Raw genomic sequence first — 16,196 nt, 5'->3', positions numbered from 1 at the left:
AAAAAAATCAAACACACAACTCCGAACACTGGTAGAAACTTAACTTAAAACTGCACCTTTTTGCTTGCCATAAATTTCCTGCACGTAAATTTCCTCTACGGTAGAAAATTAACTTCAGCTTGAAAACGTAAAGTTTTCACTTCAGTAAAAAGCACTACGCAAAAAGGTCCCACGCATCCAACACATTTATTTGGAAAGATTTGAGTGCCTCTTGATGTTTTTTTGTGGTGTTTCTATTTTGTTAGTTCTTCGGTTGTTGGGTCAAGCTAGGGGTAAACGCAGGGGATGCTTTTAGCTTGAACGAATGGTAGACAGGCAGTCGCGTGCCAAACCCGTTGGTAGAAGGTTGTGTCGAATGCTTTGCTGATTCTTGTCCCAAAACTTCGGAAACAAATCGTCAATATGACTTCTGAAATTCATACATAATTTTTGTAAACTGTCAATGATTTTTTCGAATCAATGCATAACTCAGTGAAGTGATGTTGTTGATAGAAATAAGTGACATTAGATGGAAATATTTCTAAAATTATTTCAACAGGTGTTTTAAAAAAAGTTTTTATTTTAATAAAATCACAGCAAAAGTATTTTCACTGTTGTTTGTAAATACTTATTTATTGAGATTGCCATTAAAAGAATAGAAATTATTGCACTTTTATTGGTGTTTTATAAAAAGGCTGTGTTGTGATTTGGTTGAGTGGATTTTAATAAACAAATGGAAAAAAAGTTTCACCAATAGAACAACTATTTCCAGAGCAGTGATCCATAGAGAAGCTGCACAACCAAATAATGTAAGCAATTTTCACCTATTTGCCGTTGGTTTAGTTAATTTTAAAGGAAATAACAATTATCAATAAATTGATTTCTTTATGATAGACTTGGTTCAAAGATTATAATATTATTACCATTATTGTTTAAACTATTCATTATAATATAGCCATGAAAAATAAAGAGCTCTTTTTCCCAAGTAATTTGTTTGTGCCTATTGATTACTGACAGTAATTATTATTGAAGCATATCCATTATTTTCTTTTTCTATCACTGAAAACGAAGACACATAGCCATTACTATTTGTAAAAAAATATAAAATTGTAACTTTTGTGTAATTGCAAAATCGAAATAATAGTAAACTTATTTCCACCTTTCGCAAAGTTTTTTTTATTATTTTTTCTTATAACTACCAAAAATTAGCCGAAAAAGATTTAAAAAAAAGTATATATTTTCTGAGTTGTTTTGCTGATTGTCATATTTAATATATGTTACATAAATAATTCAGCTATCGTAATGAACATTAAACTATTATGTTCATTAAGCCGGTCATCAAAAATAATTAAAATATTAAAATAAAATCTCTTTCAGGGAAAAATTTCAAATATTTTATTATAAGCAGTTTTATGTATTTAATGTTCTTGATAAATTTATGCAGGGTTTTTGTTTAAATATATTTTGAGATATATATATGTATATATATATATATATATTTAAGCTACGGTCAATTGCAGTTAATTTTATTCAATGTTTAATACAATTTAAATAAAATAAATTACTTTATTGACACCACTATCTAATCAAAAAAGACATATAAATTTAAAAACCAATGGTTTATTCGTCAGGATAAATCATTTGTTTTGAAATTTATTTAAATCTTTTTTAAATTAAAATCTAAAAAAGACACCAAGAACCAATACACAATTAAAATACGTTTATACTTTACTTAAAATAGTGGTGCAAACAAAGTTGAATTATATTTGATCAGTGAATTTGCAATTATTGAAGAAATAAATATACAAGTAAGTTCATGCGAAAGGCCCGTACATCAAATTGTTTATCTATCAGAAATCAATGTGTGTTTTTGCTTCGGAGGAAATGAAACCCTTTCCTTCTAGATTTAATCAAATCCTGACGCCCCAGTATAAAAAGTTAATGGATTTCAAAGAAATAGATAAACTCGTATAAATCTTTGGTTTTTTGCGTGATAAAAGTTACGCACAATCTGTATTTGGCCATGTTTCATTTTTCACTATTTTTCTTATTGAACAAATTGAAAATATGAAACATTTGAATTGTATTTACACCTCATCTTTTAAAGGTTTATTTTGAAGGATATACGCTCTGAGCTGAAATAGATGCGTTTATCAAGAATAAGAGCTGTTCTAATGTACCACTTGTGATGGTAGAAAAATGTATTAAAACAGGTTTATATTTTGGTTCTCTTAACAAAAAGTTTCATAGAGATAATAGTGTAAGACCGTTCCCGCGCATGGTAGGCAGATATAATGGACTGCCCAACAACTCGGTCTTGGCATACACTCCTTGCTTCATTCACATTCATACATCAACTTATACACACCCTTCTGTTATTCTGACGTTTGATCATGCAAAGTTTTTCTCATGCTTCCCCGACTTTACTTTCCGTACACTCATTTGCTTTTTACATTCATTTGCTCTACATGAGCAAAAAATGTAAGTGTCCCTTTCTTAATCATACTCATTTTTCTCAATCGCTTTCATCAGCCATGCGTTGTTTTACTGTACAAATGCCTCAGTATTTTAAGAAATAAAAAACAAACTGAGAAATAAAGGAAAACAGGTACACGAACTATAAACACAACACAACAAACGGATTTGTTTTCATTTTTATATTAGAGGTTGAAATAACCATGCAATAATGTATACAAAGTGATAAAAAAATTTAATTTGCAACCCTTTATCATATTTAGAAATAAAATTTAAAAAAAATTATATATATATTTTTTAATTGTTATCTCGGATTTTGACGTGCGTTTCAAATTACCTTTTTGTGCTAACAAATTTGATGAAGTTAATAAAAAAAATGTGTACCTAACTGGGAATATAACGAAGGTAAAGTCGAGTAGCAAGACTTCAATTCAAGTGGTCAATGACTGACTATAATAATATTAATGTTTTAAGTGGTAGGCGCTGCTAGACTTCTCTCCTTACGCAACTTACATACTAACTTAACTTACAGATCAATCGGCATACACTTGTGTTCTTAAGTGGCCATAAAATGGATTAGTGAAACCCAATGTTCATCTATGAATTACATCAATGATGGAATGCCAATCGTACTCTATAATACTTATGGAAGTGATGTAAATTATAAAGCATAGTGTTTTTTATTTTTTTTTTATATCACGCACATAAAACTTCGAATGGCTTTTAAATTTTATTAATAATGTGTAGAACGCATTAAGTCGTTAAATTATATTTTTTAAGTGATAATTCTTTTGCGCAGTATTCCTAGCACATAGCTTTTTCTACTAATTTTCTATCCATGGCTACAAAAAAACTAGCATAAAGTTTACATAACTTATGTTAAGGACTTAATGTGTTCTGCTGGCAGACCCTCGATGTACATAAATGTACATGCTACTAGTTATAACATATTATACAAGGTGTCCGGGGGTAAAGTTTGCTTATTCTAGTAGGGTGATTTTGCATGGTTTTAGAGTAAAAATGGAAAAATTAAGTTTTTTTGAAATTCCAATGATTTAAGGGGAACGGTTGCGCGGTCTTTTTCATACCAAACTTTTTCAAGAAAAACGTTGCTTGAAATGGCTTTAACCATGCTTAGCCATATACTTTGCCACTGTTTCTTCTCCTTCCCCTCCCCACTACCTTCAGTTTCACAACATACACCAATTAGAGATGCCATAGTCTCACTTGCTCTAGACGGTCGATAGCAATTGGATTTTTTGTGCGGTTCCACATAAAAAAAACGGTTAGTGCAAAACCTAAGTCAACACTGTTATCAATTCCTTTTAAATCAAGCAGTTTTATAATGTAAGTTTGTTGTTAAGAACTAACAGCCTCCGGGCGTGCAAGAAATTCAAAGGTTTTTTTTTCAAAGGGTTCCCCAACGGATGTAGTTCCAATTGTAACGGACGTACACTAAATACGTTATTTGGGATCCTTCTGATTTCCCAAAGCAGTGGTCATTATTTATACATTTTATCCGCCGTTTGTTCCTCGCGCATTGAACCTTAGGTGAGAATTTCTAACTTCACTATTGGAAATAGAAAATTCTTCATGCGAAAATTCGATTATTTGAGGGTCCGACAAATAGCGGTTGGTAATTTCCAGGGGTTTGATGGGGAGATATCCTGATTCTATCAATACGGGATCAAATCAGGCGGCCTTGGTGGTTGAATGATAGGTCTTTGGCTGTGAATCCGTAAGTCATGGGTTCAAATCTCAGCGTGTGCATGTATATTTGTATATTTCATTTGTTTTGTGTTACTTCACAATTTGTTCATTTCAAATAATTTATAAAAGCCGGTTGAAGTGGATCACTGAGTCAAAATACATTGTTCCAAATTTTATTACCAAAATTAGGTTTTATTTTCTAGATCGAACAGACACGCGAAAGCGATCAGCCGGAGATATAACTCAAGACATAAGGCCTCTGATGATGGACAGTGAGATCTGTCCGAAACGTCAGGAGTTGAAAAAATCATTTTAAGGACTACGTTACGCGGGTAAACCCAGAAAAATTTTCTACATCACACCTGCGAAAACCTTAAAAATAACATTTTAATATTTTTTTTCTGTATCTTGCTTCACAGCTACAAACGGAAGTACTGCCATCTATAAATTATCAACGAGAATAGTTCAATTTTTGAAATGTTTGGTTGTAGATACAGGATTCATTGAATACCGATCCTAAATAAACAGCTATAAAGAAAGCAATATATTTTTTTAATTTGATTTTATCTGAGCAGGAGAGAAAATGCATATATCTAACATTGTTTCAACTTCAATTTTTTTTCGAGGTGTTGTTATGGACACAGGTGACTTACTCAAAAAATACTAGAAAATACTCAAAAACATAAAATATTGAAATATCCTCCGTGCACTATTGAGTTTAATATAAATTTTTAGTTTTTGTGGTAATTTTTAATAACATCACCACTCTTATTTGTATGTTGGTCGAGGAGTAAGGCACTCTACAAACAATCCGGGAAATCAAGCAAAATACATACATTTTCACAAAAAAAGCAAATAGTAACGTACAAATCTTGATGACATTTAAGTTTTGATTTATTATCAGTAAATTTCCATAAAATGACAAAACATGTCAGGTCACTTGTAAAATTTTGGAAATCCATAGTATTAATACGCAACGTCTGCCGTACACAGTACATCTTACTTCACGGCTACAAACGGAAGTACTGCCATCTATCGATTATCAACGAGAATAGTTCAATTTTTCATAAAATAATTTAGCAGGTGCACCTTCTGTGTAGGTATGGTTTTCCTCTTGGAAATCGGATAACCCGCGGTACCAGCTTTTAACCTGCTGGTTATAAATGAATGGTTAACGTTTTTTTATTTTCTTTAAAGTCCGGTTTATGACCGGTTGGTGGTTGAGTTGATATCGCATTTGGTTCTCACCCAGGCTTAGAGTGTACAATTCCTCGCTGGCTAAGTCCTTCATCACAACAAAAGCAACATTTTTCCACTTACTGTGGCGATAGTAGAAGATTTTCGAATAATGTCAGGTTATTTGTCACCCAAATATGTTTAGAACGAAACAAAATTGAAACGTCTTATGATAAAAATACAGCTTTAATCAGCATCGCAATAAATTTAAATGTGAATTTTGCTGAAATTTTCTTAATTAGGTTAAATTTTGGGCTTTCAAATTTATACGACATATTCCGGTAAAAGATAGATATATTACGTAGACTCGCATTTAGAATTAAATTATGTAAATGAACTTATAACTGTTACATTTGTGAAATTCGAAAGCGTTGTACTTAGACGCTCCCAAGCAAAATGTAAGTTTTATAATGTAATCAATTTGGGGTATCTATAAAATTTCATTTCATTCGATATCGAGCTGGTTCCACATTTCTCCAGTTTCTCGGTTCCACGGTTCTTCAGTTCCACACTTATCCAATATCTGCGCCTGCTGGAGGGGATCTTATGTGAAACCTTTTGTTCTGAAAGATTCCGGAGAGAAGTGAGGGACAGGAAAGAAATTGGAAAATGGAGAAGAGGACTAACTTGTCTATTCAAGTCAACAAACATAGAAAAGCCATTATCAGGCACTTATCAGGCGCTGAATGGGGTGCCACCTCTTTGCTTTAACTCTAACTAAAAGTCGTTTTAATGATAAACTAATGTTTACAAGACAAGATTTAATACAGAAGATAACAAATTATTACAAGCAATCAGCCAAAAATATAATTTTTTTAATGAAAAAAAAAGAACTTATTGAATTATTTTGCGGGTTTAAATAGATCTGACGTAGCATAGTTAGCGCAGCTGACGGGTAATCAGAAAGCTGCGGGTTCAATTTCCTTCAGCGGCATTTTTTTCAATTTGTAGGGGTGTTTCAAGCTAATAATTATTGCTTAAAATAATTTTCCAAGTGAACATTTTCATTTAAAATAATGAGATATGATTTATTCTCCGATGTGTAAATGTTTGATATGAAATGCATAATATTTAATGAAATTATATTTGTTGATAGAAAAATCACAGATTTTATTTTTTTAAGTTTCAACTTTGCTGAATTTATATCAAATTTTATAACACGTAACCAATTTATTTTAATTCAATTAAGTATTCAAAAATAAAGGTAGTTTATAATTTATCAATGAGGATATAAAGATCAGTCTTTTCTGAATTTACTCCAAGTAGGAGGACTTGAGGAAAATAATTTTCCTCGGGGCCTGTGTCATCTTCAATGATGTTGTATTTTTGAGGAAAGGAAGGAGAAGATGTTCTGGAAAGAAAAAGGGTATGAGGGATGGATAGGAATATGTGAGTAAGTGTATTCAGGAGAGATGCATGAATTCATCCTTCGCACTGCGATGCAAGGCGTTAGTCCGGCTGGAGAGGTCAAAGTAAGAGTCTCCCCAATTCGGCCTCTCCTCATCCGGCTCGCTACACCCCGTTTACCATACATCATAAATGATTGTTTATCAGCTGTGTAAAATTTAAAATACGATGATTACTAAGAGGGTTAGTGTTTTTCACTAAACAAAAATGGAAATATCATATTCAATGATAAAGACTCGTTCATTATTTGATAAATATCTGAATGTTGTTACCAAAAAAAAAACTTTTATTTTTAACGGTAGGGCGAAGGTTCAAATTTTTGGAAGTTTGCGATGTGTTGTGGAGCTGAAGAAATTGGGGAGGGAAAGAAGAAGGGGATTCAGAAAGATAGTACTTGTTCATTCAAATTTAATTGTTAAGAACGGCTCAAGGCATTTCAAGCAACGTTTCGACAGTGAATTAAAGTTCAACCACCAAAGTTTCAACAAAGCAATGTAATACAGAATACATTATGCACCACATATAATTTAGACAAACATACCACGAAAATTTTGTTATTTGTTTTTGGGGTGTTATGCCGTGTTGCGCTAACTCCTTCTTTAGCCAACGTTTCGGACAGCATTGCAGTGTCCATCATCAGGGCAGATGTGTTATTTGAGGTTGTGTTAAAATGTGAGCTTATGTATGAGGTTGTGATACCGTGTTGCCAGCTCCAACCCTCTGACCTAACATTAACGTATCATTTTTTATTTAAAGTGGTTTTCTTCGTTTAGCTCTGGTGTATCCGTCAATTACCAGATACCAAGAACTATTGAGCTTAGCTTCATCGTCTCTATTAATGTTTACGGGATTTTTATGAATTTCAATGGCCTCCGTAATCAGCCGTGCTCTATAAGTTTTGTGTCTCCCCAGGATTTCAGGAACAAATCCAAAGTAATGCCCGGTGTCAATAAAATGCTCGGCAATTGCCGATTTGTCAGGGTGGCCGAGTTTACAAGCTCTGAAGTGTTCTGAAATCCTTTTGGAGATAGTCCGTTCTGTCTGGCCTACATAGACCTTGTCACATCCGGAACAGCTGAGTTTATACACTCCATCTGTTTCCATAGGAAACTTATGGATAAATAAAAAATAAAAATAAAAATGATACGTTAATGTTAGGTCAGAGGGTTGGAGCTGGCAACACGGTATCACAACCTCATACATAAGCTCACATTTTAACACAACCTCAAATAACACATCTGCCCTGATGATGGACACTGCAATGCTGTCTGAAACGTTGGCTAAAGAAGGAGTTAGCGCAACACGGCATAACACCCCAAAAACAAATATCAAAAGTACTTTTGGCCGTGAAAATCTTAAATCATATTATAGCACAAAATTGTCCAAGGAGTATATTTCTTTACGTTGGAGGTCAACTTTACTCATTTATTTCTGCGACAGAGGGAAAAAGCATTGAAGTAAAAATATAAAATAAATGCTATTGAAAAAATGTAGTCGTGAGTGAATTTCCATTTCAAGCGGCTTACTTTTTTATTTAATATCCATCGTCAAATAATTAATGTCTCTCTGGTCGATGGGTAAGTCTCTTGACTAGCGCAAGTAAATTTTATTTGATTAATTTGTGTTATTTCAAAATTTATTCATTCTAAAATAACTTAAGGTTTACTTGAGGCACGTTCCAGAATGGAAGATACTCTCAGTATCGCCCTTTTTTAATATTAACCTCACACAGAAGGCCCTGTGCAAATAGTTCCCGGGGCGGCGGTACTAAACCCGCCTCCCAAATTGGCCCCGGTGAAAGACCACCATTCAGAATTGAAACATTGCTTGAAATGGCTTTAGCCATGTTAGTTGACCAGATCTACGATTTACTCCTTCCCCTCCCCATAACCTTCAGCCTCAAAACATACCCCAATTAGGGATATCAAAGTCTCACTAGCTCCAAGCGGTTGAGAGCAGTTGGGACTCTATATGTATTCGTATAAAAATAACGAAAAAGCTAAGAAGCGAACTTTTAAGTTTTATTTTATTTAGATTATTAACAATTTGCAAATTTTAACATTCTGCCGCAAAAAATGTGAAAGATTTTTCACTTGACAAAATGTTTGCAGAGTTTCTCAGTGTAGATTTTTTATTATAAATCTCACAAACACACGCAAAGTTGCGACGTATGGCTTACTTACCACATTGCAAAATGTTTGTGTTTCGGAATAAAAGTCTTAGAGAATTATTTCTGTCCTGTTCTGGCAGAAATCGTTAATTCTGAAGTTAACGTTTGCTGGCAGAATAATACCAACATAATGATATGTAAATAGTAGATCAAGACTACTTAATACTATTCAATAAGAACCATCCTAGAAACATATTTTTCACATTTCACACTCATACCACGAAGCTTTAAGAGTTGATACATGAAAATCTAAGAAACAAATCTAAAAAAGGTTTTATAAATAAAGCAGTTCTGATAAAGTTCATTTCAACTCTAATTCATTTTTTAATATATCAATAATGACCTTCCCACTAAAATACTCTTTAGTTTTTCTGGTCTTCCAAAATCGTGGGACGTAACCGGTCACCAGTCTACACATTTTTTTCAGCGCACGAGAGTCGAGACATTTTATATTCTTAAGATTTACCGCTTTTAACATTGAAAAACAAGGAAGCCTTGTTTTTTCAAACAGAATTTGAACAATTCATCAAATTTAAAAGTTGATTTTCAAGTTCTGTGAAGGTTCCTTAATGTTATATTATAACATAATTATTGGCCAGTTGTTTCACAAATCTGAAAAAATAACAAAACTTGAACAGAACTTTTACTGAACATGAAAATCAACTATGAAATTTGATGAATTTTTAAAATTCTGTGAAACAACACTTCCTTAGTAAAGTGATAGCATCTCGTCACTAATGTTATAGTATTAAACCAAAGTGCAAAAGTACACCCACAACCGCAAATGATATACAATTTACCGGTGTTTAAAAACATACATTACGACGATAGAATTAAACATTGCAGACCAAAAATATATTTAACGTTTAATGACATAATACAACTTAGATATTTACAATCAGCGTTTATTGATCCATATATTACTCAATGAAATTTACAAAAAATATATTATGTACGAGATTATTAAATATTAAAATAAAGTAGTGCACAAGAGACCCAGCCACTTCCAAACATTAAAACTACCGCATCCACAATTGGGATATGTTGTGAAGCTGAAAGAGATGGGAGGCGAAGGAAATGGGGAAGAAGAATATAGAAAAGGACTTTGTCATTCAGATTTAGTCACTAAATACGGTTAGATTTTCAATGGTGGCTTCGCCAAGATGATGCTGAAAGTATCTTCCACTCTCGAACGTGCCACAAATATAGCATTATATCATATTGTTTAACTAATTTCATTCCTCGAAATATTTATACAAGAAAAATATGAACTGCTTACTACGGTTTAAAGCCAATGATTCCACCAAGATTTTGTCGATGATTTATTTTCAAAACGTTTTTGCAAATTTGCCGCAATTTGCCAAAAATTGCTCAAGTCGTTAATTAATGTTAATATTATGATACGAATGCTAAACGATATTTTTTCTAATAAACGAATGTAAGAAAAAAAGGGGTTGGACCATTTGAAAAATATATTTACATTACGTTGGTTGAGTTGTATTTCAATTTTTCAAGTCAACCTACAACTAAGATAAGGTCATATATCGGCACCGGCTTATAATCGGGAAACACGCAAAACGCGCGCCCAACTTTTATACAAGGATGAAATTTGTCACGTGAGAACGGGTCGCTTCTAGGACTCGGCCTTAAGTTCAACAGCTCGGCTGTGAAACGATTTGCCTGCTTCTGTGTTTCCTCCCTTTTACAACATGGGTCTCTTCAAGATCTATATTCACTCCTTGTTTTCTTAAAAAAACCCTCTAAACGGCATCCCCAAAAATGACGTAGTGAAATTATTTTCCTAATGAACTCCTGTGTGGAGTTAATGTAAATAAAAATGTATATATCATTATACTTCTACCATGCAACATTACAAATTTATAAAAACTATATTCAAAATAAAATTGCACCCTTTAAAAATAACAGAAATCTTAGACAAACGTCAATACTTCCTACTCCTAAATGTAAAAAAACAATAGGACAGTTCAACCATGAATATCTCGGAGTTAAATTTTTTAACTCATTACCAGAAAAAATTAGAAACATGAATGCAAATATAAAAGAATTCAAAAGCCACCTTAAAAAGTATTCCGAACAGTTGAACTGAATCGTACCAAATATAAACAAATATAACAACACCCCCATACACACAAGCCCTGCTTATTTATGGGGGTACATCGAATACTTATATTATGTAATTAATAACCTACTATATTGTGTAATTATATTATGTAATTGTTATATTATGTAATTCGTGTATCTTTTTTTACTAATAAAAAAAAAAATATATATATATATATATATATATATTTTATTTAAAAATATATATTTTTGCGCAATGCTTTTACGTGAATTTCATTTTCAATTTAAGTAATGAGGGCTGTTAAATTTGTGAAATAACCCATAAATATTTTGGCTTATTTATGACATTTACCAAAGTCATCGCAATTGCCAGACCCGAGATACAATTATTAAAAAAATATATTTACCGTCTTATTACATTAAAACATGGGTTTTTGTAAGGCTCTAATTTAAATTATGCCATGTTTTATGATAGTAATTTCAATCATTGCCAAGTTATAATATTCATGAAATATTTCAGGCAAGCAGAAGTTTGATATCACAGATTATAGAGGAACAAAAATCAACTACCCTATTAATATTGTACAACAGTTTGGACGAAAAAATAATCGAATATCATTATTAGCTAGCTGTAACCCAATCTGTCCGTGAAGATAGAAAAACAATAGCGCGTGTTGATTTTACGTCCAACAGATGGCTCTATTTAAAAAACATGCTTTTACCTGTCACAGGAAAAATCTATATAGATAACAGAGGTTTATAAAAACATAAAAAATATATCTATTTCATTGTTTTCCTGAATGGGACATCTTTTTCAAAATTTCATTGCCAGCAATAATACATTAATTTAATTTTCGTAATGATAGCAACCTCCGATTGGAGGCTTAAACAACAGAATACTGGAAGGGTGTTTTTTTATGTGAATACCGTACAAGAGTCTCAACTGCTCCCACCGACTGGAGCTAGCCAGATTATGACATCGGAGTATGTTGTAAGAAGGTTATGGAGAGGGGAAGAAGATGGGTAAGAGGAAGGTGGGGGAGTTCCTGGCTTTTCAGATCTGGTCACCAAACACGGCTAAAGACATTTCAAGCAACTTTGATTTTTTTTTTATTTAAGCCTTAAAGTTTTTAATTAATCATTTTCATGACTTATTCATTTTTGTGTTAAGCAGTATAATTTTGCCTCAAAATCAATTACATACTGTGAAAAATTTAAACATCAGATTATTTATTATCATTTAATGTTCCGTGTAATATAACAATAGTACTCAACAGTTCAGTTGAAAAATTTTCCACCACCCAATCTAATACTTTGCTTCAATATTGTGATGCCTAATATTGGTTTGTGATTGAATATCGTAAATCTGTCGGAAATGAAAATCGCTTCCTAATATTGGGTGACTTGGCAATTCGCCCTCTGATCTTTCTCTTTGTTGATTTTTATCTGATGTGATTGACCAATGAAATAGAAATATATTTTTATTGAAATGAGATTATTTCTTTACCCATGTTACATGGAGAGGAGTTTGAAATATGTAAAGAAAACTCGAAAGTGGTATTTCGTAGATAAATTATTTTTTCTCAACCAAGTACAATTTCGAATGGGCTTGCCATATCTTAAAAATGCCAAAAATACACTAGAAAGATTATTAACAGATCGGTTACTGGCTTTAGATTTTTTTATTTATCCACAAAGGAGACGCTGAGGAAAATAATTTCCCTCAGTGCTTATATCTTAGGGAATGTTATGTGAAAGTTCACTTTAAGGAAAGGAGGGAGAGAAAGTTTTGACAAGGAAAAAGGTACGAGGGGTGGATATAAATCTGAGGGTCAGTGTGACCAGGAATGAAGAATCCATCCTTCTAACTGCGGTGCAAAATGATGGGTCGGTAGAGGTCTGCTGGAGAGGTCCAAAAGCTTCCCTTCACCAATATCTTTCAATCCGGCCCACCAAGCAGTAGGTGGACAGACGCATCTATTGCCAAGACGTAGACAAACCTCATCCAATGGACCCAGGAACCCCTTCTACCGCAGTTAGTGTGTTAGTCACCACACATAGCGTATCACTTGTGGTGACCTATGGCAGAGAAGACATTGTTGAAAAAAAAAGTTTAAATTGAAAAGTGATGCCTTAGTCTTTAATTTATGTTTATGTCTCAAGAGTATAGTTATTAAAGATCAACTGATTTTTTATTCGAAAATATCTGACTATTTGACATTTTGAGATATGAAAGTCCAGTTTTGTACCAAATTAATATTTTTTTCATATTATTTTGAAACTTGTTACAACGTTAAACATTTTGTGATCATCAGCAAAAATTAAGATAAATACACCATGGTGTATTTTTGTAATTTCATTAATAAACAAGAAAAACAATATTGGACAAAGGTGTGAACCCTGTGGGACTCCACTTGTTGCATTAATTTTTCTGACTGGGAGGATTTTATTTTAACAATTTTTTGTCTACCAGTAAGATAGCTCTTAAACCAGTTTTATATTTTGCCCCGTATACCAAGCTTTTCCAGTTTCCAAATAAGAATTTCATCCGCTTCCAGTCCACCTCTTTTTTTCTTTTAAAGCATTAGTTATAAAATTTTCGTAGATAATTAAATTGGAAAGAGTACTTCTACCTGACATAAATCCAAACTGGTGAGGTGATATGACAGGTTTTGTTTGTGTTATTAGTTTGTTCAGTATGGCTTTCAAAAAGTTTAAGTTTGGTGGATTGAATACGGTTCCATGATAACTCAACATAGTGACAATTCAACACACTTTTTAAAAGTTATATAAAGTCATTAGAAACGATGAAAAAAATTAAAATTATACTTAACCTAACCTAAGCTAACCTAACCTATTTAACCCAGTTAATAAAGTTTTTGTTTCATCACTTTCTATGACTTTATACAACTTTTTAAAGATGTGATGAATTATAATTTTGATGAGTTATCCGGTCACCATTGAATACATATCGGTATCTAATTACAAACATCACTATTGTCACCCTTCTACAAATTGGAGTCAAGTAAAAATTCCACTAGATAAAGAAAGATTAAAAAGTTTGGTTACTTAGATATTGTGGAGAGCTATCTAGAGATTTAATCAGTTCCGAATTCCAATTTCATCAGTATTATGCAATAGCTTTCATTTAGGTGCATGCTTACAAATTTTTACTCATTCAATGTCTTTTATTCATAATTTTCTCTAAAAACCGAATTATTCATTTTTGTAAGGAGGAATATTTTTTTTATTAGTACTTTAGCAACTTTCTAAAACTACCGGAAAAACTTTTCACCTTTGAAATTGTAGCTTTTCGAATATAATTGGTTTTAAAACCAATTAATTTATTGTGTATAATATGAAACAGAGTAGGTATAAAGTGACAATAATAAAGGTTTTTTCATTTAAATTATGAAATTTAAAATAATTACTATGCTTCAAACTTGAAGTGGCCGACATTCGAAAATTGAATTCCCAGAAATCACAATGGCCTTTAGAAAGAAACATAAATTTCAAACACGTGCTGAGAGTATAAGAAATGGGTATAATTTTATTTGTCATGATCGATTGGAACGATGCAATTGATGTACACGTTAAAACTTTTGATAGTTATCTTATTGATGTTCTTTAAAATAAAATAAAATGAGAATGTAACGTAAGGCATAGCAACGTTAATATCACCTACATTATTATGATATACAAGTATTCCGACAGTTCTTGCCGGAAAAGGGTAGAAAACCACCCTAGCTGCAATTTATGAAGGTCCGTGGAATAACAATTTATAGAAAAGGATTTCCGATATTGTTGCAACCAAAATCTGATTGGTAGTTATTGAAGGTCGGGTTTTTATACCGTCCTGTGTTTTTGTTTCAATAACCAATGTTTAGGAAACCATCGTAAATTTTTTTATTTTATAATTTTTATAGTGTAGACGGTACCTACCAGCGACCTGCCAGCGAACAGCACAAAATAATTATTAATTTAAGTTCCTTATTATGGCAACATTCTGTGTTCAACACAACGGTCCGCCAGTGAGCCGACCGAATGATTCTTGATTTCCCGCTGGACCCGACTGGTTGTGCCTTTTAGATTACCGTCTACATTCTAGAATCGTCCATGTAAATTTTATTGTCGCGTATAACAATGTGTTCAAATAAACTCAGTGAATTTCAATATTCTTTTATTAAAAACAACCTTCTGATATTGAGAGTCCTTTAGGATCTGTTTTAACCCAAAACACATAAGTAAGTAAAATCCTAAATTGGTGACCCCGACGTGATGGAACTTGCCGGACCAGCTTTAGGATTTTACTTACTTATGTGTTTTGGGTTAAAACAGATCCTAAAGTACTCTCAATATCAGAAGGTTGTTTTTAATAAAAGAATATTGAAATTCACTGAGTTTATTTGAACACATTGTTATACGCGACAATAAAATTTACATGGACGATTCTAGAATGTAGACGGTAATCTAAAAGGCACAACCAGTCGGGTCCAGCGGGAAATCAAGAATAATTCGGTCGGCTCACTGGCGGACCGTTGTGTTGAACACAGAATGTTGCCATAATAAGGAACTTAAATTAATAATTATTTTGTGCTGTTCGCTGGCAGGTCGCTGGTAGGTACCGTCTACATACTTCGCCCCCAGTTGTTAAACGATATATAAAGTAAGAAACATATAGTAGTATACATGATTTAAAAAGAAAAAAATTATAAAGTTGAGAACTTGTCAGTGATTATAACACACAATTGTACATTTTTAAATTTAATACAACAGGAATTATTTTTTTTAATTATTTTCAACTGTATATCGAAATGTGTTATTTATTATCTCTACATATCAATGGAGATAGTAATATTAAACAAAAATGAAACTGGGTAGTGTCCTCATCCAGTCTGGCATATTCCATTTTTATTTCCATTGTAAACTATTGTTATTACATATATGAAATGCCAAGTAATGTTTACACTTTTCTATAAACATTTGGATAGAATTATCACATAAATTATCACATGTTATATTATATTACTACATTAAAAATTTTTATCATCTGTGAATTTGATATTAAAAAATATAGCCTAAAAGTGCTTAAAATTATAGCTTTAAATTATACAAGGCTTCAACGCGTAAAGCGTAA

At 32.4% G+C, this 16,196-nt stretch overlaps 1 protein-coding gene across 1 annotated transcript in view; it reads left to right on the top strand.

Moving 5' to 3' along the window:
- The first annotated feature begins 354 nt into the window (after nt 1-354).
- Oct-TyrR (Octopamine-Tyramine receptor) overlaps nt 355-16,196 on the top strand; it is a 768,006-nt gene continuing 752,164 nt past the window's right edge. The window contains exon 1 of the mRNA XM_089636976.1: nt 355-788. The gene's annotated coding sequence lies outside the window, so the exon portion shown is untranslated. The remainder of the gene's footprint in view (nt 789-16,196) is intronic.

Source organism: Hesperophylax consimilis, chromosome 11, assembly GCF_061612785.1.
Source record: "Hesperophylax consimilis isolate HC1 chromosome 11, BYU_Hcon_1.0, whole genome shotgun sequence".
Taxonomy (NCBI): Eukaryota; Metazoa; Arthropoda; class Insecta; order Trichoptera; family Limnephilidae; genus Hesperophylax; species Hesperophylax consimilis.
Note: the sequence above shows the minus strand (reverse complement) of the source record. Positions and strands in the feature narration are given on the sequence as shown.